Source organism: Lynx rufus, unplaced genomic scaffold (assembly GCF_022079265.1).
Source record: "Lynx rufus isolate CCGP_SWC_20201006 ecotype Redwood Valley unplaced genomic scaffold, mLynRuf1.p SCAF_6, whole genome shotgun sequence".
Taxonomy (NCBI): Eukaryota; Metazoa; Chordata; class Mammalia; order Carnivora; family Felidae; genus Lynx; species Lynx rufus.
Genome location: NW_025814878.1, coordinates 33,381,930 through 33,405,714, shown reverse-complemented (window position 1 = coordinate 33,405,714; position 23,785 = coordinate 33,381,930). Strand labels below are relative to the sequence as shown.

Genomic DNA, 23,785 nt, shown 5'->3' with positions numbered 1-23,785 from the left:
AAGATTTATTTTATTTTTTAGAGAGAAAAGGTGAGCAGGGAGAGTGAGGCAGAGAGGGAGAGAGAGGGGGGGGAGAGAGAGAGAGAGAGAGAGAGAGAGAGAGAGAGAGAGAGAGAGAATCTCAAGCAGGCTCCATGCTCAGCACAGAGGGGCTCCATACCACAACCCTGGGATCATGACCCGAACTGAAATCAAGAGTGGGACACTCAACCAACTGAGCCACCCAGGCGCCCCCTTGCCATACATTCTTAAAAAAAAAAGTGTATTAGTAAATTCTTTGTCAATACAAGAACTCAGTGAAAATTTTGATTTTGCAAAAGAAATGGTGTAGAATTGAAGCCAATCAGCATGTTTCCTATAATGTGGCATGTTCTTAGTTAAATGTTGTGAAAATATGCAATCCAGTAGTACTGAGACATCAAAATGAAAATCTCTCTAGGTTGTTAATTCAGGTGGATACCCACCTCTTTTCCTTTGAGAATTACCTGTTACCATCCGTTTATTGGGAAAAGAAAAAAAATCCTGAGGTGTCTGGGTGGCTCAGTCAGTTGAGTTTCCAACTTCAGCTCAGGTCATGATCTCACAGTTCATGAGTTCAAGCCCTGCATTTGGCCGCTTCAGATCCTGTCTCCCTCTCTCTCTTCCCCTCCCCTGCTCATTCTCTCTCTCTCTCAAAAATAAACCTTTAAAGAAAAAGAAAAAGCCCTCTGCTAAAATAATGCACATTAAAATAGTAATGTATTGCCATTTTGCATATCAGATTAAAGTCAAAACTTGCCTGTTGGCTCCATCGGCTTTAGAGAGAACTGCACGGTGTACCTGGACAAGGACCAGACGTGCTGGGAAGGCACTCCACCTGCCTCAGAAGCCAAGTACTGTCCTCTTCATGTTGCTCTTCACATGCAGTGCTGCTGTTGAGTTTCCTGTGCCAGACTTCCCACTATCTGCAGCACTTTAGTCAGAGCTGTTTATCATAAGGATAAACAGCTACCAGAGCAATTAAGAGGCACCCTCTGGCTTGGGGGCAAAGTCTGCCAAGGTTTTAATTATTCTCTTTCAATTTATTTCAACAAACAAATACTAAGTGCTTACTGTATGCAGGGCAGGATCCTGGTACGCCCTAGGATACCAAGATAAATAAAATGTGGTATGTGCCTATGAAAAGTATATATTGCAGGGAAAGAGGGCTTGAGACAGCTACATCAGTATCTATTATTAAAAGGTAGAGAATGAAAACTGATTTAAGAGGCAGACAGACAATATCCTATGAGCTTTGGGTATTCAGAGGCTTGGCTTTTAGTGCTATCATGCAGGTCTTTCTTAAAATGGAGGACAGAAGCCCAGTCAACCAGATGGTTTGAGACATTTACAGAACCATGATTCATAGATGTGAGATCTGGTTGTATTTTTTTTAATTGTCCTCCTTTCTGATGTTAATTATTGCAACTAGGCTGCCAAGCAAACATCTGTTCAAGGTTGGATTCTGGATCCAGGCTTGTTGCTTTGGCTCAGCTTGCTGGAAACTATTCGTACTTCACATGGAATATTGTATAATCTCCATAAATATTGCATAGTATGTATAGAGCATCAAACTATTGCAGGTCAGTACCTGACTAGAAGATTTACAAAAAAGAAGAAAACAACAAATAAATAAACCGACATATATTAAAGCCCACAATTAGTAAAAAGAAATTTTAAACCACACAAATTAAAATAATAACATTGCCAGTTTCGCTTATCACATTAAAGGCAAAAGTTCTGGAGGTTTTTTTTTTTGTGTGTTGTTTTAGTTCGTATGCTTGTTTTTGTAACAATGGTATTCGTCAGAGCAAGGTGTGGTCTTACTATCATGGACTGTAAATAAATATGGCTTTTGGAAAGCAATTTGGCAGTATGTATCAAGAGGCTTATAATAATTGCATACTTTGATCCAATAATTCCAATTCTGGGACTTTATCCTAAGGAAACAATCTGAAATACAGAAAAAGCTTTATGCATAAACTCATTCGTCACCACATTATTTATAATATCATAAAATTAGAACCAGCCTCCACAGGTTAGCTGTGACTCCTCCACTTTCTGCAATATTATGCAACATTCAGAAACAATGATTAGAAGGCAATAGCATGGAAAACGCTCATGTTGTATTATGTGGAAAGGCAAGGTACCAAGTTGAATTTGAGTGATGTAGAATGAATGTAGTATATTCTAGAAGGAACTACCTGAGTATGTTAATATTGGTCATACTTGGATAAGGCAAGGCCTAATTTTTCCCCTTTTCTGTTTTCCAAATTTCCTTCACAGAATCATGTATAGCTGCACAAATACAGTTGCCCTCTGAGACTGCCATCAAACACTTCCCCACACCCCAGACCCCTCGTATGACTGATATCTGTGTTTCTAGTTTTAGCAGGTGAGGCCCAGAGCAGATCCACTTGGTTTAGAGGGGAAAAATGTATTTCTACTCTCTCTCAAAATATGATAAGCTTATTCAACAGTTAGATACAATTTATATAGTTTCACCAGATATACTAGGGATCCAGTGAAATTTTGGTCAGTAAGTAATAGTTTTGACAACTGGTGCATTTTTTAAAAGTAATAAAAAGGGGCTCCTGGGTGGCGACTTCAGCTCAGGTCATGATCTCGCAGTCCGTGGGTTCAAGCCCATGTCGGGCTCTGTGCTGACAACTCAGAGCCTGGAGCCTGCTTCGGATCTGTGTCTCCCTTTCTCTCTCTGCCCCTCCCCCACTAGTACTCCATCTCTCTTTCTGTCAAAAATAAATAAACATTAAAAAAGTTAAAAAATTAAAAAATGTAAAAACCAATGCTCTTGAATGGGAGCAGCTGAGGAACACTTTGAAGGACTTGAACTAGGAAGAATGGGCTGACCAACTGACAGGGCCAGAAGCACTTCTTTCCCTACATCCCAGCCTTGTTCTTTCAGTTAGCATGTTGGGTACAACCGCTGAGTTTTGGCCAGCAAAAGATGTGGCTGTTCCCCTCAAGGGAGGTTGGACTTCTGGTCTGTGTGAGGTCTCTGCCCTGGTAGTTATGATTGATCATTCTATCTTCTTAAAACTACTGATAAAGGCCAATTAGGCTGTCACTCCCTCTCCCACTCCCAAACCCTTTAAAATAGTCCAGAACAGGACATTAATTATTCTACCTACAAGACCACTTTGTACACTAGACAAAGCAAAATCACATTTCCTCCCTTATAATAGATGTTGTTCTTGGACTAAGGGCTCCATGTTCCCCAAATTCATCTGTATCCCTGCTTCCTGCTTGACCCTTAGCCTTCCGTGACTGGAGACTCATCACCTGGTCATTACCTAGAAAACCAACACTAGCTATATTCACCTCTTTTTGAATTTTAGCAAATACTTGGAATTAGAGTTAAGAACCTACTCTGTGCCACGTGGTGGGTGAGGTATTTGAGATATAAATAAGGTGCACTTTCTGCCCTCTATGGGTTTATACTATAATGGGAAAAGCAAGCTGTAGTAGACCATAGTATAATGGTCAATAGTGTCAATGCTGAAAGGATAAATAAACTGACTACTAGCACAGGCTGCTACCAGTGATTAAGAATCACATGATGTGGTTTTGAAGGATTGGGAAAGTTTTCCAAAAGGGTTTGACATGAAAGCTAAAACCTGCAGTGTTTCAACAAGAAAAGTATATGTGAAGAATGTCCCAGGTAGAAGGAACAACATGTTCCAGAGGCAAATAGAGTGTGACTAGGGCATCGTCAGCAATGGTGGGGAATGACATTCAGGAGTCCAGAAAAGTGGTCAAATCATGAAATGGGGTCTTTATTTCATATACTAGGGAGTTTCCACTTTATCCTGAGCACAAGAGTATTGTTGAAGTATTTTAACTAGTGGATTATTGTGATCATATTTGTGTTTTAAAAAGCCTGAATTTAGTAGTAGTGGACATCAAGAGATGTAAATGTTTCTCTGAAGTGTGGAATAAAGTAGAATTTTGTTGATTGATTGGTGGAAGGAGAGATGATGTGGAAGAAAAGTCAGGAGGAAATATTTTGTTTTCTGGTTACTGTGCCATTCACTGTGGTAAGGAACATTAAGTAAAGTGGGATGTCAGGGAAAGATGAAGAGATGATTTGTTTTAGGCTGAGTTTGAGGTATTTAACTGGAGACATGGGAATTGAATCTAGCTATCGGAAGTTCAGCAGAGATATCTGGGCTGTAGAGTTGAAACCATGGCAATGGAGGAATAACACTCAGAAAGGTTACTCAGTAAGAACAATCTGTTATAAACGAAACCTTGGAGACTCAAGACACTTTAAGAGATAGATGTAGGAGGAACCCACAAAGGGGACACATGGAAGTATCAAGAGCCAAGAGAGTGTGATACAATAGGGGTTAGGAAGGAAGCAGAGGTCAATAGTGTCAATAATGCTGAAGAGGCGAGTAAGGTATGGATTCCCAAAGGCATTCAGTAATGAGAAGGTCATTGGTAATTTTGTAGAGAGTGACTTCAAGTAGAGCTGTGAGACAGATAGCTGTGGGTTTTTAATGTAAACACAGAGTCAAATACATTAAATATTCTTTCAGTTAGCTTGCCTGAAAATGGAAGGAGAATAAGACATAGAGACTAAGGCACATGGGGTCCTAATGAATTTTTACATTGTTTTGCTTTTATGATGGGAGAAACTTGAACATGTTTATATGCTTGATTGTCTGAAATTACTTGATAGAGTTGAGACCCCTGACAAAGCAGTTTAATATTCCTCTTGAGAAGTGTGGGAGGTTCTTATTTCTACAAAAGAGGAAGGAAGGATAGAAGAGAATGTGTAGGGAACAAAAAGTTGAAGCGGTTCTCACCTGACCACATTAGCTTTTACCCTGTCAAGTGGGAGGTGAGGTTATCGATTGCATGTGTATCGGTCAGCTGAAAGGGAAGGTTGAGGGTGAAGCCTTGAGGAGTGAAAATTAGAAATGATACATAGGTGAGGAAGGGGTGACCCACAGCCCCCCAAGCCCAGACAAGCTTGGAGACCATCCGCTTGTTTATAGCACTGCACCTGGAGGGGGGAGGTAAAGGTTGGACTGCTTATGAAATTATCATGTTTAGAAAGGTATTGGGTGCATTTGATGAAGCATTTAAAAATTCCCAGTGGCCACTAGGAACATGGCATTATTAGTCAAGTGGCTAATTTTGCCAAGTCTGTGTAGGACATAGTGACAGTGGGTCTAGACTCTGGCAGAGATGAGGTTTGAATTAAAGCTTCAGTATTTTCTTTCTGTGCAAGTTACTTACTGTCCTGTGCTTTTCAATCCGAGTAGGATTTTTATCAGGAAAAAATCAGATGATTGATAGAAAGTGCTTAGCTGCTTTCATCATCATCATCATCATCATCATCATCATCATCATCATCGTGTTCACTGTGACAATACCAGAACTTTCTAGAAAGCTTATAATTTAAGCCTTTACTATATAACAGGAAGAGGTCTGAATTTATCAAACCAGCCATAGCATTCCCTTAAGCCAAAGAATAGTGCAGAACAATGCTCCAACTCTCTTCAATTCCAGGAAGGCTGAGAGCAGCGAAGCTACAGAAGAAAAGTTGGAAGCTAGCAGAGGTTGGTTCCTGAGGTTTAAGGAAAGACGCCATCCCCATAACACGAAAGTGTAAAAACAGGCAGCAAATGCTGGTGTAGAAGCTGTAGCAAGTTAGCCAGAAGATACAGCTGAGATAATGAATGAAGGTGTCTACACTAAACAACAGAATTCCAGTGTGGACAAAACAGCTTTATATTGGAAGAAGATGCCATCTAAGACTTTCATAGCTACAGAAGAGAAGTCAATGCCTAGTTTCAAAGCTTCAAAGGACAGGCTGACCCTCCTGTCCTAATGCAGCTGGTTACTTTTAGTTGAAGTCAGTTCACATTTGCCATTCCAGAAATCCCAAGGCCCTTAAGAATAAGGCTAAATCTATTTGCCTGTGTTCTAAAAATGGAACTGCAAAGTCTGAATGACAGCACATCTGTTTACTACATGGTTTACTGAATATTTTGAGCCTTCTGCTGAGAGATATTGCTCAGAAAAATAAAAATATTCCTTTCAAAATATTACTGCTCATTGACAATGCACCTGGTGCCTCAAGAGCTCTGATGGAGATGGACAGAAAGATTCCTGTTGTTTTCATGCCTGCTAACACAACATCCATTCTTTAGCCCATGGATCAAGGAGTCATTTTGACTTTCAAGTCTTATTGTTTAAGAAATACATTTCATGAGGCTATAGCTGTCATAGATACTGATTTCTCTGATGGATCTGGGAGAAGTACATTGAAAACCTTCTGGAAAGGATTCACCATTCTAGATGCCATTAAGAGCATTCATGATTCATGAGAAGAAGCCAACATTAATGGGAGTTTGGAAGAAATTGATATCAACCATCAGGGATGACTGTGAGGGGTTCAGGACTTCAGGGATGTGGTGGAAATAGCAGGAGAAGTAGAATTAGAAGTGGAGCCTGAGGATGTGACTGAATTACTGCAATCTCATGAGAAAACTTGAACAGATGAGCTACTTCTTATGGATGAGCAAAAAAAAAAAAAAATTGTTTCTTGAGATGGAACCTACTCCTGGTGAAGATGCTATGAAGATTATTGGAATGACAACAAAGAATTTAGAATACTACATCAACTTGGTTGATAAAGCAGTGGCAGGGTTTGAGAGGATTTATTCTAATTTTAAAGGAAGTTCTACTGAGATCAAAGCATTGCATACTCTAGAGAAATCATTTGTGAATGAAAGAACCCAACAATGCCTCAAACTTCATTGTTGTCTTATTTTAAGAAAGTGCCACAGCCACCCCAGCATCAACAATCACCACCCTGATCAGTCAGCTGTAATCAATACGGAAACAAGACACTCCACCAACAAAAAGATTATGACTTGTGAAACCTTAGATGGTAGTTAGCATTTCTTAGCAATAAAGTTTGAAGATTAAGGTATGTACATTGCTTTTTAGACATATGCTATTGTATACGTTATGTCTACATTACATACATTATGTATGTATTGTATTCATACAATGTTATCATATACTTATATACAGTATAGCATGAACATAACTTTTAAATGCACTGGGAAACCGAAAGATTCATTGGACCCACTTCATTGCAATATTCACTTTACTGTCATGGTCTGTAACTAAACCCATAATAGGCCCAAATTATATACAATAGTATAAAAATACTACATAGGCATAAATACTATATAAAAGCCTTTAAGTTATGTTGTTATTCTTCCTTTAGTTATGTTAGGCTTATAAGAGAAAGGTATGAGATTTTTGGAAAGCAACTTGATTTTCAGTTTTATTTATTCACTTGCTAAAATGTTGTGATATGTTCTACTTTTTCCGTATGGCTTAGAGTTTTCTAATTGTTCTCTATCACACTGTCTTCCTGTATACTGTATCTTAGCTAGTTTTCTGAAATGAATTGTTATTTCAATGAAAAACCTCACATTTGAGCTATCTCAATTCCAATACATGAGCTACCTTGTTGGCCAGTAGCAAAGTCAAGAGATTTTTATTGTTGTATTGCATTCACCTAAAGAAATTAAAAGCTCAGTTGAAGCAGAGTGGGATTTTCTAAAATGTATTTGCAGTAAAGACATTCAACATTGTGAAGATTCCAGTCCTTTTTCAGTCTAATCACAAAGCTTTTCAGTAAGAGTTTACAGCATATCCATCCATTCACCAGAAAAGTCTTTTCTGGGTACCTCTCTATCCCATTCATATTTTTTAAAAAGATTTTATTTTTAAGTAATGTCTAGACCTAATGTGGACTCAAACTTACAACCCTTAGGTCAAGAGTCACATGCTATAGTGACCGAGCCAGCCAGGCACCCCTATCCTATTCATATTTTTAAAAGAAAATGCTTTACTCCTAGAATAAGATTCTGCCCTACTTTGGAAGTAATAAAATTCAAGCATCAAAAGAAAGGACTTTTTTTTTTTTTTGAAAGCGTTCATATTCTTTTGTCTTTTTGTATTCAAGCACACTTTAACTTTGTTTTTGGGAAATATAAAGGAAAATTTGGTCACTCTACACTAAACAGTATTTTATATTTGGAAATAATGAATAGGAGCCAGGAAGGAGGAATTATATTTTTCTTTATTGAATCTAAAAACTCCAGGTAATGAGCATGCTATTCCTAGAACTGGGTGGATGGTGCACAAAGATACTTTGTTTTGGCATGAAAAGGCTCTGTTGAAATTGCTCTTTTTAAGTTAAAGAACTATGTGAACTTGGTTTAACGTCTAGGAAAGCGTTGATACTTGCCAATACTGAAAGACCAAAACCTGTAGGAAAAAAAATTAATGGTTGTGAGTAAAAATATAGAACATGTATTTTTTAAGTGTCAAACTTGAACTATCTCCAAGTTTACAAGTAGTATTGTAAAGAGTGATTTTATCGTTCTATTTGTTAAACAATTTTCAAGAAGAAAGGTTTTTGGATTAAAACAAAACAAAACAAACAAACAAAAACCTCCACCCAACTATTTTGACATCAGCTCCAGAAAAGGAACATTGGTTTCTGCGAATTAGCTTCAATGACCGTGGGACTGTGCAGGAGGAATACCCAAAGGATTTAGTTTACTTAGGAAATGGCATGCTACAGAGGGTTAGTGGCAAAGCCCAGAATTCATTAGTGCAGCAGTATAGGATATAAGCTAAGACTTCCAGGTATATTCAGAGACAAACTTAAATAATGTTCATTACTTCAGTTTTGAATTTACCCATAATTCTCAGTGTCCTGCCTTGTTTTCAAGACCAAGTTTTCAAGACCAAGTTTTCAAGACAAACTTGTTTCAAAGTTTTGGTTACTGGTTTTACTATCAATTCTGGATCTGCCATTTACTATAGTTCAGAAAATACTTACGCAGGGGTGCCTGGGTAGCTCAGTCGACTGAGTGTCGAACTCTTGATTTCAGCTCAGGACATGATCTTGTTTGTTAGATTGTGGGATTAAACCCCATGTCAGGCTCTGTGCTGTGCTCTCTTTCCCTGTCTTGCTGCCCTCTCTCCCACTTGTGCTCTGTGCAATCAAAATTTGAACAAAAATACTAGAGCATTGAATAAAAAAATAATTCCACAGCATGAAAAAATCATTTTTTAATGATTCCTTCTTCTCTCTCGTTTCATGCTTTTTCCATATATACTTTTATATACTTATTTAAATATAATTTTTAATGTTTCCTTATATATCATTTTATCTGCTTTCTTTTAAAATATTTTTCACATTTTTTGCTATTGATACAGCTAAATCTACTCATTGTGATCCTTTTCATTCTTCATTTTAACTAAAATAACTCCTTTTCCATGAACAGTCAAAATCAGTTCTCCTTTGCTTCTTTCCCTAAACTGTGGTCATTTATGCCTATCTTTATTCATCCATAAATTCTCCCCAGTGGCTAGTAGCATCCCTTGCCCATGCTAGGCATTGAATAAATATTTGAGTATTGAGTTGAAGCTAATCCTCAGAATTATTTACAGCAAAGTGTTTTATAAAGAAATTGAAGTGAGAACAAATGAGCAAAGGCATAGAAGTTTTATGCCTGTAAAAAGAAGGAAGGGGCGGCTGGATGGCTCAGTGGGTTGAGCGTCCGACTTGGGCTCAGGTCATGATCTTGCAGTTTTTGAGTTCAAGCCCCACGTCGGGCTCTGTGCTGACAGCTCAGAGCCTGGAGCCTGCTTCAGAATCTGTGTTTCCCTCTCTCTCTGCCCCTCCCCACTCATCCTCTGTCTCTCTCACTGTCATAAATAAATAAACATTAAAAAAAATTTTAATAAAAAAAGAAGTGGCAGTATTTTTTTAAAGTTTATTTATTTTTGAGACAGAGAGAAAAAGAGAGGGGGATGGGCAGAGAGAGAGAGAGAGAGAGAGAGAGAATCCCAAGGAGGCTCACCACTGTCAATGCAGAGCCCCATATGGGGCTTGAGCCATGAACCATGAGATCACGACCTGGGCTGAAATCAGGAGTGCGACACTCAACCAAGGGTGCCACCCAGGTTCCCCACAAGTGGCAGTATTAATTTCTGATGAGGTAGAATTTAAATATAAAAACACCAAATAGGGAGTAGACTATTTATGAAGACATGTCATAACCTTATATGCATCAAGAAACACTGCAGTTAAATATGTAAATGAAAAATTCATGAATGAGAGGTACAAAGATAATTTGAAAAACTATATAATAAGCAACTTTAATACTCCTTTTTCATAATCAAAATGAGTAGATAAATAATTAATGAGCCCATAGAGGAATTAAACCATCCAAACTGGAAGTTAATAGAAATCTATATAGAATCTTATATCTCTTGCTTAGAGTAAAAAATGTTAATGTCAGGATGCCTGGGTGGCTCAGTTGGTTAAGCGTCTGACTTCAGGTCATGATCTCACAGTTCGTGAGTTAGATCCCCATGTCAGGCTCTATGCTAACAACTTGGAGCCTGGATCCTGCTTTAGATTCTGTGTCTCCCTCTCTCTCTGCCCTTCCCCCATTCATGCTCTGTCTCTCTGTGTCTCTAAAAAATGAGTGTTAATTTTTTTTTAAAAAAAGTCCAAGAAACATTTTTTAAAAATTATATAATTGGCTAGAAGTCAAAACTTAATATTTTTAAAATTAAGATTTTACAGACCACTTTATTCTTAAACTAAGTTGAAAATAGTAGGAAAAAAAGTTACTAAAAAAGTTTTAACTACATAGAAATTAACATTTAAAGAGGAAATGAAAAGTTTATAAACTGCCTAGAAAATAATGAAGAGAGAACATTTCATTCCAAAATTTTTAGAACATAGTAAAAACTGTATTCATTACTGAGGAATAAAAGCAGAAATCAAAGGAACTAAGGAATCATCTTAAGAAACTAGGAAACGAATAACAAAATGACACAAATAAAATCATTAAGAGGACAATCTTAAACATAAAAACCAAAAGGAAGGAAAATTAAAAGAAAATATAGCAACATAAAGGGTAAGCCCAAGAGCTAAGTTATTTTAAGAAATAAAAGATTAATTCTTTTAGGAGCCTGATTTAAAGATCAAAGAAAGTAAAAGTAGACAAAGTGAGAAAGAGAGAGGAGATGAGAAAAGAGAGATGAGAAAAGAGAGAAAACCAACAGAAAGAGGGAGAACAAAAAATGAGAACGAGAAAGAACGAGATGAGAAAAGAGAAAACCAACAGAGAGAAAGAGGGAGAACAAAGAATGAGAGCGAGAAAGAACAAGATGAGAAAAGAGAGAAAACCAACAGGGAGAAAGAGGGACAAGAAAAAATATTCTTTTTTTTTTTTTTATATATGAAATTTATTGACAAATTGGTTTCCATACAACACCCAGTGCTCATCCCAAAAGGTGCCCTCCTCAATACCCATCACCCACCCTCCCCTCCCTCCCACCCCCCATCAACCCTCAGTTTGTTCTCAGTTTTTAACAGTCTCTTATGCTTTGGCTCTCTCCCACTCTAACCTCTTTTTTTTTTTTTCCCTTCCCCTCCCCCATGGGTTCCTGTTAAGTTTCTCAGGATCCACATAAGAGTGAAACCATATGGTATCTGTCTTTCTCTGTATGGCTTATTTCACTTAGCATTACACTCTCCAGTTCCATCCACGTTGCTACAAAAGGCCATATTTCATTTTTTCTCATTGCCACATAGTATTCCATTGTGTATATATACCACAATTTCTTTATCCATTCATCAGAAAAAATATTCTATTGCAACAGAGGAGAAAACCTAGGAAATAGATGCTTTTCTAGAAGACATAGTCTAATTAGGTCCTCTATTGTAATTGGCCTGTTCAAATTTTCACTTCTTGGCTTAATTTTGGTAACTTACAATTCCTTCCAGGTTTTTTTTTTGTTTGTTTGTTTTGTTTTGTTGTTTTGTTTTGTTTTGTTTTGAGCTTTCTTTCAGTTTTTTTCTGTGGTTGAGGCTAATCCTAGTTCCCTAGTGGCCAGACCACACCTGAATGATGGCTTTGGTTTCTGGGTGGTACATTTTTACAAACCAACAAAGCTAGGAAGAAGAAAAGATGCCACACAGTATATGAGGAACAGTGAAAGAAGTGGGGATGTTTCCCTGGGAGAAAAAAACTAAAGGGGCATGATAGCTGTCTTCAAGCACTTTAACGTCCCTTACGTTCAAGGAAAATGGGTAAACAACTCCCATAAGACCTAGCAGAAAATTTAAAATATCTGGTGTTCAGGGAAAAAATTTAGGAAACTACTACATTACTCTTCTAGGCCAACATGTCTATTTTGCAGTAATTTTCTCTGAATTTCTTAGCGTAAATATGCCCAAGATTTGAGTCAATGGCCCTAATCTACCTACTCATAAACCCTCAAAATCACCTGTATTTGCAAAATTTTGCTTTCTTATTTCACTTTTCAGTGTTGTTAAGAGAATTAACTATGATTTATGGATAAAGCAAAATAGTTTTCCATAACTAGACCACCAATGGCTTTTGCTTTCATTTGCTTTTGGCATTTTTAAGATATTTAAGCGTATTTTGAAGGCCAAGAGAAAGAAACCAATGAAGGGGGAGACAGATGTTGTAAAAGGTTTCTTGTGGGTTCTGTAAAATGTTTTAAAGCTTAAAGTGGTTTCTAGTCTCTGAAATTTTCACGTGTTTCTTTTTACTGAAATTATACCTCTGGGTAAAAAATAAATAAAATGATGTCTATTCTCTCCCACCAGAGTAAAGCTAATTATTACTCTGAGTACTAGATCAATTAAATATACTTCCAGTGCCATTTTATGTTTATTACTATGAACTATGTATCTATATTTTCATATCTATGTGTTTGTATTTCCATTGTTAGTTAAATTGTTAAGAAGATGGGACACTTTTGATAAAAATCTATAATATCTATTTTTCTTATGTACCTCAGAATTAAGTCCTCCTTATTGGAATATGTTATAGTCATATAACTTGTACCTTATTTATCTTCCTTAAATATATGATTTTTGGAGAACACTGAATTATGAGTGAGAATACTAAATTATTAATTATGAATGATTGCAGGATTTTAAATGTTCTCAAATAAGAAATAAGCATGAGTTTTTAATTTCTAAAATTAATTTTGTGAACTATTGCTTTCTAAATATCAAGGGGCGCCTGGGTGGCTCAGTCGGTTAAGCGTCCGACTTCGGCTCAGGTCACGATCTCGTGGTCCGCGAGTTCGAGCCCCGCGTCGGGCTCTGGGCTGATGGCTCACAGTCTGGAGCTTGCTTCCGACTCTGTGTCTCCCTCTCTCTCTATCCCTCCCCCGTTCATGCTGTGTCTCTCTCTGTCTCAAAAATAAATAAAACGTTAAAATAAATAAATAAATAAATAAATAAATATCAAGGAAGGTGGATGTTAACAAACGTTTATTTAGTTTTCCCCATCTGCGAGGTACTGCTCCAGGTATTTTACACAAGTTAACTCATACAGTCCTCTGTACAACCCAGTTTGGTTGGTATATTGCCATCCCACTTCTACAGACACAGATGCTGGACAGGGGAGAGAGTAAGGAACTAGTAGTAGTAAGAGGCAGAGCCAATCTGAGTCTGGAATCTGCTATTTTAACTACTATACTGATGTGTTAGCTAGAGCTAAAGCTTTAGAAAGCTTAAGTGCACTGTCAGCCTTTTTGTAAGTTACAGCACATCTTATAATTAAACTATTTTAGAGGCAGCAGGGAATCCTAAAGGTGAATTAGTCCATGTTTGAGAGTGTTGACTGTGTGTGCCCCTGAAACTCAAGGGCACACAGCCATATAAATAGCACCAGAATCTTGCATCTGATCCCCATTTTAGGGTTCTTTTAATAAATTGCCTGTATAGTTTCTGTATTTTCTGATTGTAAGAAATTGGAGTATCTTATTTAGATTAACATAATGGGAAAATAAGAGCGGATAACACATAAACAAAGAAAACTCAATTGTTTTTTCTTTTAGAAGTATTTCCCTCTCTAACCTGTGACAAAATATCTAGTCTGTTCTAAAATTTCTGCCTTTTAAAAAGTAAGTTTTATCATAGTGAGATGAATATGTACTCATTCTGTTTACCTGAGCACATATTATATACATTTCTCTTTCAGTCTAAATAGTTAATTTATACTTTGTTTTGAAAAATCCCTTCACACTAATATTTTTAGACACTGATTAATATTGGAGAGTTATCCTCTTAAACAATCTAGGGAATTTATCTTACTGATATACTTGCTCACATGTGAATAATTTATGTATAAGGGTATTCACTGTGGTACTCTTTGACATACCAAAATATATACTAGAAACAATCTAGATGTTCAACAGTATGAGAAATAAGGCTGGTTATACTATGGTGGCATACTGGGCCATTATTAAAAACAAACAAAACACAAGGAAGACCTTCCTATGTGATATGAAAATATTCCCACAATGTATTGTCAAGTGAATAAAGCAAGGTGATTATGATTTGCTAGCATCTGGGTAAAAAAATGACAGAATACATATATTTGCATTTCTTATATATGCTAAAACATTTCTGGAAGGAAACAGCAACTATTTGGTGGGATGGATAGAAAATGAGTACAGTTAAAAGAGAGAGACTTGCTAATTTGTATCTGTACTTTTTGGTTTTTGAATTATGAGAATTTCTGACCTCATTCAAAGTATTGGATTAAAATTTAAACATTTTTCTCTTCTTTTTTTTAGTTTATTTATTTTGGAAGAGAGCACATGGGCTGGGGAGGAGCAGAGAGAGAGAGAGAGAGAGAGAGAGAGAGAGAGAATCCCAAGCAGCCTCTGTGCTATCAGTGCAGAGCCCTACACAGGGCTTGATCCCACGAACCATAAGATTGTGACCTGAGCCGAAATCCGACGCTTAACCAAGTGAGCCATCCAGGCCTCCCTAAACATTTTTCTTGAATGAGTGAACATGAGATCCACATATGAGTGAAAATATATGGTATCTGTCTTTCTGTGACTGATTTATTTCACTTAGCATAATACCCTCCAGTTCCATCCATGTTGTTGCAAATAGCCAGATTTTATTGCCAAGTAGTATTCCATTGTATATATAAACCACATCTTCTTTATCCATTCATCAGTTGAGGGACATTTAGGCTCTTTCATAATTTGGCTATTGTTGAAAGTGCTGCTATAAACATTGGGGTACATGTGCCCCTATGCATCAGCACTCCTGTATCCCTTGGGTAAGTTCCTAGCAGTGCTATTGCTGGGGGAGGTGAAGGGGGAAAGAAAAGTTACAGAGATGGAGGGAGGAAAACCATAAGAGACTCTTGGATACTGAGAACAAACTGAAAGTTGATGGGGGGTGGAGGAGAGGGGAAAGTGGGTGATGGGCATTGAGGAGGGTACTTGTTGGGATGAGCACTGGGTGTTGTATGGAAACCAATTTGACAATAAATTATATTAACTAAATAAAGTAAAATAAATAGCTCACTTGAAAAAGATGAATAAGTATGAAAATTTGGGTGAGAAGAAAGAGGAAAGGAGTTTAACATAAACAGGTGATTGTGTATAGAAAAACACAGTTGCATGATTGAAAATTAATGCTGCATTAATCTTCTATTTATTATTTTAATGGTCTAAACATTATTCTGCTGTTTTTTAAATTTTTTGTTTATTATTTATTTTTATTTTTTGATTTATATCCAAGTTAGTTAGCATATAGTACAATCATGATTTCAGGAATAGAATCTAGTGATTTATCCCCTACATGTAACACCCACTACTCATCCCAGCAAGTATCTTCCTCAGTGTATTTTGCACTCAGTGTAAATGCTGTGAGAATTCAATTAATGCCTTCAAAATTACATGTCATTGTGGTGTTAATTTCATTTCCCTGATAACTCATGAAGTTGAACACACCTTCATGTTTGTTGGTAATTGAACATCCTCTTTTGTGAAGTGCCTTGACTATTTTTCCATTTGGTTGGTTGTCTTCCTTTTTCTTATTGATTTGCAGGGCTTCTTTATATATTCTGGATGAACAAAACCTTGTCTTTGCATATTGCAAATATCTTCTCCCACTCTTATTGACAGTCTCACTCTCTCCATAGTATCTGTTGGTGAACAGAGATTTAGATGTTATTTAGTCCAATGTAGCATTTTTTTGGTGGTATCTTTAGGGTCATATGTAAGAAATATGTCCCTTCCCTAAGATCATGAAGATAGTTTTCTTGATCATCTTTAGAAGTTTTATTGTTTAATCTTCTATGATAATAGCTACTGTCCACTTCGTTTGAGGTAGAAGTCAAGACATATTTTTTTAATGGATATTTAAGTGACTCAGCACAACTTACTGAAAATAATTATCCTCCACACTACTCTATAGTGTCGGTGCCTGTGGTGTCCCCGTGCAAGTGGTCTGTTCAGTACTCTTCTGTTCTATTATCTGTCATTACCATCCTTATCTCTCTGTGTGCTAGAGTCATACTGTTGTAATTACTGTAGCTTTATGATTCATCTTCTATCTGGTAGAACAAGTCTTACTACTTAGTTTTTCTAGATCAGGAGTACAATGACCGTCCATAAGTATTTCACAGTCAGCTCATAATTTTGAACTCACTTTGTTCTCAAGAAAAGAGAGAGAGAGAGAGAGAGAGAACTGCAGGAAACTTTATAGATTAATATGACTGAATTTATATTTTTACCATATTGAAACTTCCTTCCAGTTCAGGAACCTGATGTATCCTTCCATTCATTTACTTCTTTTTATTTTCTTAAAAATATTTCAAATATTTCTGTGGAGTGGTATTATACATATTTTGTTGACTTTATTAATACTGCATGTTTTTATATTGCCATAAATGATAATTCTTAAATATTTTTTCACATTGCATGTTACTAGTTTGACTTGATTTTTGTGTATTTTACTTATTCAGCAAACTTGCTAAATTCAGTTATTAATCCTAGTAGTTTATCTGTAGATTATTTTGGATTTTCTGTATATATAATTATGCAATCTGTGAGAAATGGAGGATCTTATATCTTCATTTCTAATTGTTTTATTGTCATTTCTCTTCTCATGTTGGCTATGAGCTCTAGTCAATGTTGAATAATGGTGGCAGTGTATACTTGACCCACTTCCAATCTCAAAAAGAAAGCTGTCAGTATTTCACCATTGAATGTGATGTTTATTGTAGGTTTTCTTGTAAATGCTCTTTATCAGGTTAACAAAGAGTTTTCATCTCTTCCTGGTTTGCTAAGATTTTAACATGAATGAGTGTTGAATTTATCAAATACTTTTCCTCTATGGAAGATAATTTTCTATGGAGATAATCATATGATTTTTCTCCCATATTAATGTATGAGTTATACCAGTTATCTTTGAGTGTAAACCAAATTTGTATTCTTGCAGTAGACCTTCTTTGACTATGATCTGATACCTTTTTCTTAGATTGTTCAGTTTGGTTTCCTAATATTTTGTTTAGTATTTTTGCATCTATGTTTATAAAGAGATTGGTCAGAAATTTTCTTTTCTTACAATGTCTTTATCAGGTTTCTATATCAGGATTATGTCCACCTAATAAAACAACTTGAGCAGTGACCCCTCCCTCTCATACCCTTTTACTTATTCTCTAAGAGTAGTTGTGTAATACTGGTATTATTTAATCCTTAAATTCTCAGTAGAATTTACCAGCAAGATAGTAGGGGCTGAAGTTTTCTGTGTGGGAGTACCTTTTCCTCTTTTGCTTTTAAGATACTTTGTGTTTGGTACTTGGCACTTTTATTTGGTATGCCTATGGCTTGATTTTCTTTGTATTTATTTTATTAGTATTTTTTTATGTTTATTCTTGAGAGACACAGAGAGACAGAGCATGAGTGGGGGAGGGGCAGACGAGAGAGGACACAAAATCTGAAGAGGTTCCAGGCTCCGAGCTGTCCACACAGAGCCCAATGCGGGGCTCGAACTCATGAGCCATGAGATCATGACCTGAGCCGAAGTCAGGCACTTAACCGACTGAGCCACCCAGGCGCCCCACTTTGTATTTATTTTGCTTGGGGTTCAGAGAATTTCTGGGATATTTGACTTGATGTTTTTCGTTCTTTCTTATTTTTTTTCAAATATTCAAAGGCATCTAGCACAATGCTCTGTAGTAGCTGTTGAGTAAAAAAAAAGCAGCCACGTTCCTATAAATGATAAAGTCATGGGAGATCCATGAACTTGAAAATGAATCTGCCTCTTTAGTGCTCCACTAAGTAATTAATGCAAGATAACGTTTAGACAGTGCTTGGCAGGGTGCCTGGCTGGCTCAGTCTCTAGAGCATGAGACTCTTGATCTCAGGGTTGTAACTTCAACTCCCATGTTGGATGTAGAGATTTACTTAAAAAAAGTTAAATTTAAAAATAGAAGGAACAGTGCTTGGCATGTAGGAGGTGCTGTGTACATTTCATGATTGTTATTGCTTTTGTTGTGATAGTCTCTTCTCCTCTGTCATATTAACATGTTCCATTTTTAAGGAAAAATGAAATTGTTATCAACTGAACAAAAGTTCAAGGAACCCCTGCAAACTATTATGACCAACACTTACAACCAAGATTGAAATCATAAACCATACCTTTCATAAATCAAGCTTTGAAAGCCAAGTTTTAAACTTTCTCTGTCCTTTTCTTTGGAAGATTTAATTAATCTGACACTTTTCCAGAGGCCTCTTCCCTCACCTGTGTCACTAAATTACTTCTGAGTTGTCCCAAGTGGCAAGTTAGCCTTTTAGCTTGAATGTTAACTGGGTAATAGTGTCTCCTGGAGACACTTGGAGATTGATTTAGAGTTAAGTAATTTTGTCTTACAAGAATGGACATGTTTTTGTCCAGAAGAATTGGACAGCTATTTTTCAGTGATATAAACTGGCATTAGCATTGAATCAACATAAATTTAAAATATCTTTAAGTATATTAAGTACATAAAATCCTTGAAACAGGAGTTAGATGACATGTTATTTGAACTGTTAAATTGATATTAAAGAATTATTGTCATTTTAAGAAGATATTTGGTATCATGGTTATGTATTTTAAAGAACTTATTTTCTTTAGATCCATACAGAAATATTCATGAATGAAATGACATGATGTTTACTATTTGCTTCAAAATAATATGGGAGGACAATATGGACAGTGCACAGAAGAAACAAGATTGGCCAAGAGTTGATAATTGTTGATGCTAGAGAATGGGTACTGAAGAATTCATAATCAATCTGCTTACTTTTGCATATGTTTATGATTACCCTAATTCAAAACAAGTGTTTTAAACAGTGGGTAAAATATTCAAAGGAATTCCTATCATCAAATCCAAATTGCTAGAATAGGCTATCAACACAAATTTGATTGCTGTTTTCTAAGGTTCTACAAGGTCAGGATTCATACCTTAAAGCTACTTTATATCCTGGACCTATATCTTTTACTTGTAATATTGTAGGAGCAAATATATGGGCTTTTGGATGGACTAATGATCTTTATTCTTGTTTCTATAATAAATTTGCAGTGAATCCTGTCCAGCAAATATCACATATCTACAGAAACTATTTTATTAGACACTTCTCAGTGAGTAGCATTGGCCCATCATCAGATTATTCAAGCCAAAATCCTAGAGTTACCTTTGCTTCCTTCCTTTACTTCATTTTCAATATCTGGCTCATCACCAAACCCCACTGGTTCGTCTTCCAAAATGCACCCTATATCTGGCTACTTCTGTCACCTAGTTCAGTCATCCATCATCAACTGCCTGGAGGGCTGAAATAGTCAGAGGCCACTGGTAAGAAGAAAAGTATAATCTAGAGCCCTATTCTCCCAGTGTCCACTTTTGTCCTTCTATAGTCCGTTCTCCAGGAAGACCCTGAGTGACTTTTTTAATGTAAATCTGTCACTTCGCCTCATAAAACTACTCAATGATTCACACTGAACTTAAGAGTACAATCCATAGGTTCTTATCACAGCCAGCAAGACCTGTGCGATCTGGCTCATTTGGTATGTGTCTCAGCCACTCAGTTCCATTCTCTGAACACAAGCACATCAGGCACCTTCTGCCCTGGGGCCATGTCCTCGCCTCTGTTGCCTGTAGTCTCTTCCCCAGTTTCTCTGCATGAGGACACTTCAGTTCTCTGTTCAAATTGTCACCTCCTTGGAGATCCCTTCCCTGATCCATAGTTCCCTCTAGCACTGACTATAATCTGCCTGGTTTATTACTTGTTTGTCTCTCATTTCCTGTATAGAAGCCCTGTGTCTCTCTCCCTTCATTTTTGCTGGGTCCACCATAGTGCCTAACCTGTAAAAAACACATTTCATTGAAATCTAAGACATGATCAATTGTTATATATTGTATTATATTGTATAATATGCAATATTATACACATGATTGTATATAACATACAATTATTACAATATAATATTGTATTACGTGCCACCAAGAAAATAAAAACTGCAAATTAAACAATGGAACAATGCTGAAGACTGTTGATTGTAAGACTGTCCTGACTTTTGAGATATTAAAATGCTGAAGAAACTGTGTCTTTGAACTGATGAAATACATATCTTGTTGAATAAATAAATGAATGCACTTTGTTTAATCATGATTATTTGTGATGTTTTTGAGGAAATTATTCTGAAAAAGCTAGATATGTAGAGGCCAAGAGATTGCATAGGTCATGAGTAGCATTTTATTGTGAAAAAGGAGATAATCTTACTATGCAGAACTATGAGTACTTTGAAGAATTGTATGAGTAATTGTTCCAAACTGCCTATTACTAGCTTACCAGCAATGATTCAAATTTAGTAGGTCCTGGGTGGGCCAGAAAACCTGAATTCTCAGCAAACACTTTAAGAGACACAAGCAGTTGTCCTGGAAGCAGATTCAGGCCCTAAATTTTAGATGGAAGGAGGACAGAAAAGATAGAGACATAGATTCTGAGAGAGTTGGTAGCGGGAAGATGAGTGAATATGATCATATTGCTTCTATCTGCTTAATAAAGTTGAGATCATTTGGTCCATTGCAGTGGGGTAAGGATTTTGCAGCTTTCAGAAAGAAGAGAAGGTACAGGATAAGCAAAATGCAGAGAGTTTGAGAACACGAAGAAAGTGTGTGTTGTATGCAAGTGGATAGATATGCAGACAGATTTGGAAAACACTGAAGAAGACAAGGTCCTTGGTTGGTTGTTAGATGACAGGTATCCCAATGTGGTGTGGAAATGAACACTCACTGCTGAAGGAGTAATAAGATAACCTGCTCCCTTGAGCTACCTTGGGTTGTTCTGGTCCCTAAACTACATTCATTTCTATAAGACCTGACTGTCCCTGGGTGGCTGTGAAATTACTGCTTCCATTGTTGTCACTTGTGTAGTTAAAATAAATTTATAGGTGGGGCACCTGAGTGGCTCAGTCAGTTGTGTGTTTGACTTTGGCCCACGTGCCCCACATCGGGCTCACTACTGTCAGCGCAGAGCCTGCTTCAGATCCTCTGTCCCCTCCCCCCATCCCTCCCACTCACGCTGTCTCTGAAAAATAAATAAATATAAACAAACAAACTTATAGGTGAGGGAGGCCAGGTTAAAACATTGACCAAGGAGCCAAAAAAATGACTCCTACCCCCCAAAGTATGCTGTTCCCCAAGAATAAAGAGTCACTTGAAATGGCCCAAAGGAACTCTTTCTCTGTGGAATAAAAAGGAGTTGTTTTTCACATGCTGAAAGTTGGGGTTTTTCATTTTCATATGGAAAACATCCACACTTTTAGGGTGGTTTCATGCTCTGCCCTCACACTCTGATTTCAGTTCATCTGTACACCCGTGTCTTTATATACTCTCACTTTGTGGTCCAGTCTTACTGATCATCTTTCAGTCCCTCTGTGGCTGTCATCTTTAAGTTAAGATGCATATACCTTAGGGCAGTATACATTTGATCCAACTAGGATGTGGGGAAACTATGGGTACCCCACTAAAATGTGCCGTATTCTCTTACCGCCAAGCCTTTGTCCGTGTTTTATCTTCTGTCTGTTTGAAACACCTTCACCCTTGTTTGGCTAAGTTCTATTAATCTTAAGATCTCACTTGAAGCCTTCCTTCTTCCAAGAAGCCTCTTCTGAACCTCCCAAGGGTAAGGTTACCAAGCCTTCCTCATATCCTCTCCTGACACCCTGTTCTTGCCCATCAGGCATGGTCACTGCTCTGTATCATGATTACTTCTTTACTGGTAGGCACTTGCAATGCTTCAGCACCTAATCCAGTACCTGGCTCGGAATCAGCTTGATAAATGTTGACAGAATATTAAAAGAGGAAACATGTATTAATTTTTTAAAAAGTTGCATATGTTTCATTAACCCAGTTTTTAATAATGTCACACATGTTTTTTTTTTGTCTGTTTAAAATCTTCTGAGGATTTATGTCTTGAACTATAACTGAAAAATTTATTATAAACCTTAATTTGGGTTATAATCACATTTCATAACCCCATAACAAGTGTAATAAGCAAATCTGATTGTAACTAAAAGCAGACATCATGAAAAATAGAAAAATTGTTTGAGGCCAATGTTTGAAAAATCTCTCTAGACCATGTTATACAATAGTGGTATAGCATTATGTAGCAATATACACTTCGAGCAAGTTTATCCTAAGAAGGAGGTTTATCCAATGCTCCTTTTTCATTTCATTATCAGTCTGGCTCGTGTCCTTTACTGGTATTAAATGTATCATCTCATGTATCCTTCGGCCTGTGGCTTCTTATTTTTTTTAATGTTTATTTTTGAGAGAGAGAGAGAGGGAGAGGGACACAGAGTGCATGAGAATGGGGGGAAGGGTAGGCAGGGGGGCTGGACAGAGGATCTGAAGCAGGCTCTGCACTACAGCAGACAGCCCCATGCAGAGCTTGAGCTCACAAACCGTGTGGGGCTCAAACTCACGAACTGGCTCGAACTCATGAGCCGTGTGATCATGACCTGAACTGAAGTCAGATGCATAACCGACTCAGCCACCCACACACTCCCAGCCTGTGTACTTTCCCTGTCCTCAAATTTGTGCCAGATACACTGCAAAGTGGGAAAAAAAGTTACTCTGATGTTAGTTGTGTGTTTTTTGGAATTGTTCTTTGTGGTGATGTTTTTCTTTGTCCAGACACTCCCTCAGTTTTCACAGACGGCTTTTCTCATTAAGGTCAATGTGTTTTGCCTTCTCAGAATGTCAAGTGACATTTCACCCAAGTGAGAGAAGAGATGGTTTAACATTGTTTGCCGTTTGGAGCCTTCACGGCCTCCCTTTGCTATATTAGGATATACAAAAAGAGATTATGATGCCATGATGTATAAATATAAACACTTCTTGTTCACTGCTTATGGAAAGTATTCTTGGAACTCTTTGTTACAAAGTAGTTTATTTTCTTCATTTGTTAAAATGTAGTCGTGTCCACACTTGGTGCTTCATATGCTATAATCTTTCATGCCAAACTTATCTAGAATCCCATACCAAATGCTAAATGTACTCTTGTAGTATATCTTTCTCCTCTCTCCTAACCTAACTCTGTGGTCCTGTGAAGAAGTTCATTTTATAAATGACCTCAGTTGTAGCCAGATCCCATGTGTTTTTTGTTTTGTTTGTTTTGTTTTGTTTTGTTTTGTTTTGTTTTTGCATCAATGTGATTGGTGTAATTTTCTTACTTGTTCCTGTGATTCTGATGACATAAAAACTATTCCATGTTAGTTACATGGATGAGTCAGGGAAAATGGAGTTATTATTGGCAATATTTTAAAACTACTATGTGTTGTATA

At 37.0% G+C, this 23,785-nt stretch overlaps 1 protein-coding gene across 1 annotated transcript in view; it reads left to right on the top strand.

Moving 5' to 3' along the window:
• RNF217 (ring finger protein 217) overlaps positions 1–23,785 on the top strand; it is a 131,255-nt gene that overhangs the window by 56,043 nt on the left and 51,427 nt on the right. The window lies entirely within an intron of this gene.